This window comes from Cheilinus undulatus, linkage group 8, assembly GCF_018320785.1.
Source record: "Cheilinus undulatus linkage group 8, ASM1832078v1, whole genome shotgun sequence".
Taxonomy (NCBI): Eukaryota; Metazoa; Chordata; class Actinopteri; order Labriformes; family Labridae; genus Cheilinus; species Cheilinus undulatus.
Window position 1 is genome coordinate 33,696,268 of NC_054872.1, and position 2,350 is coordinate 33,698,617.

Here is a 2,350-nt window from a genome sequence, read left to right on the forward strand (position 1 = left end):
TAACCTTATAAGATATTTAAATGATTAATTAAATAGCCATTTAAGCTTAAAATCAGTGTTAATTTCATTGACTAAGGCTATGACTAAGAATGTTTACTTTTTTAAGAGGACCATTTAAAAGGATGAGTTAAAAATAGATCTTTTGCAATAAAGACTGGAAAAGTGAGTTTAGTTTTTGCCTAGGAGAATAAACCCAGAGACACTTGTATGAAGTATTTAGAAGTGTCATCGTTCATTTTAACAAAGACAGAGCAGAAAAAGACCCCTAATGGGGTCCTGGACCCCAGGTTGGGAACCAGTGAACTAATTATGTTGTGCTAAAATATGAGTGTTTTAGTTGTATGATAATTTTACATTCTGGCTGATTAAATTAGTCCAATGATTACAGACGTTCTTACTAAAAGTCAGTACTAAAACATCAGAACTTTTTATGACTAAAACTATAAAGGGTTAAAATGACTAAAATGAGACTAAAACATTTTGAACAATTAATCTACAGAGTTTGAAATAGCTGCCAAAATTAACACTGCTTCATTCAACTTTTCTAACAGATAAGATAAGAAACACAATAAAACCGGGCCTAAAATCTGAAACAGCTAAAAACTGTACCAATGGGTTAAGTAAAATTGAGGGTCAGGAGACAAGTTTTCCCTCAGCAAGCACATCTTAAATACAAGTGCAGATTTGAAATGCCAACAATTAAGGAAGTGTTGGAAGTCTTAGAACTAGTTTGTCAGTTTGGCTAACAATGACATTTTCATGCTGTGATGAGCAGGGTACATGTGTGTATTACCATCTTTATCTTTGTGTTTATCCATCATAATACTCAGCTGAATCCTAATTTTTTGGCAAGCTTAAAAGATCCAGGGCTTTTGAGAAAATATTCAGGGCTGATTTACCACACCTGGTTAAATAATTTCAACATCTGCCACATAAATGTGGCTTCCAATAAGACTAGAAGTTAGTTTACTTAAATGGCAGTGTAATAGCTTCATGATAAACATGTGTGAGAAGTTAAGTCTTTTGTATGTATGTAAGGCCACATAAAAGACAATAAAAGATGTCTCTCCATATAAGTTAAGGCCCTTCAGTGCAGTATATGCACTTCTCAGTAAGCGTCTCTGCAGCAGTACATTGCCCTGTTGTAAATCACCACATAAAGTATTTATAAGGTTAAACTTGGGAACTCTGCTGCTGTTAGCTTTTGAATTAGTGAACTTGGACCAAGGGAGGAGGATGGGGGGAGAAGGCGGGAGGAGGGGGTGATCAGTGGTCCACCTTGTCTCCTCTCCTGCAGACAGGAGTGTGGCCGGTTTGTCATGATTAAAGAATCAACAGTGCCACCTTGTGGTCGAGTTGGCACACTGTCAGAGCAGCAGCGTGACACCCTCAGATTTCAAACCCGGGCGGTATTTCTGCTGAAACATGCTTCTCTGCGTCCTCCATACCTTTAGAATTCACTTACTTATCATGTTCTTCTTCTGTGGGAGGCACTGATAGCAGCAATGTTCCACTTTCATACGCACCACATGTTGCAACTCTGTGGTGCTTCAGAGAGAGCAGCCCACACTGTGAGGTGGTCAGCGATACAGTGAGGGCTGTGACTCTGTTTTTCTTTCCGCTCTGTGTCAGAGAGGAGCTGTGGCTGGTAAACTTAGCCCAAGATGTCTCACTTATTCTCTTATAGACGCCGACCACCCTCAATAGACCACCTCACGCCCCCCTGATGTCTCACTGACAACCCCCCACAGTCACGCGTCCACACGAAAACCACTAAACAGAAACTCTCATGACTCATTGAAGGCAGAAAAGGCAAAGAGAGATTGTCAAAATAGCTGGAATATGAGGAAAACTCTAAATAGGTGAAATTTTAAGCTGGTTTAAAGGTACATCGTTTCATACTGGGTGTGAATGTATCACACACTCCTCTCTGAGAATGTCAAGCTTGCTATTTTTTTTTTTTTTGTATGTGTGAGTGAGCGTATGTGTGAGTGTGTGTTTCCAGCCGCGCCATCACTTTCCATCAGCACCAGTCATCCCCCTCTTTTTACACCACATCTATCTCTTCAATCTCCTCACTCACTCCTTCACCCACTCTCTAACCTCTTGTGTGTCCCCTTTTCTCTCTCTCTCTCTCTCTCTCTCTCTTTCTTTCTGTCTTTTTGTTGCTGTTATATTTTTCTCTCCTCTGTGTACTGAGTTCCTACTCTTCTGAGGCTTACTTCCTGTTGTGATGCAGGATGTGGGGGAGGAGGCGGGGCTTGGGGGTGTGGGCTATGCATTTGTAACAGCAAGAGAGAGAGAAAGGGAGGGAGAGAGTGATTCTCTCTACCATTAAACACTCCTCCTT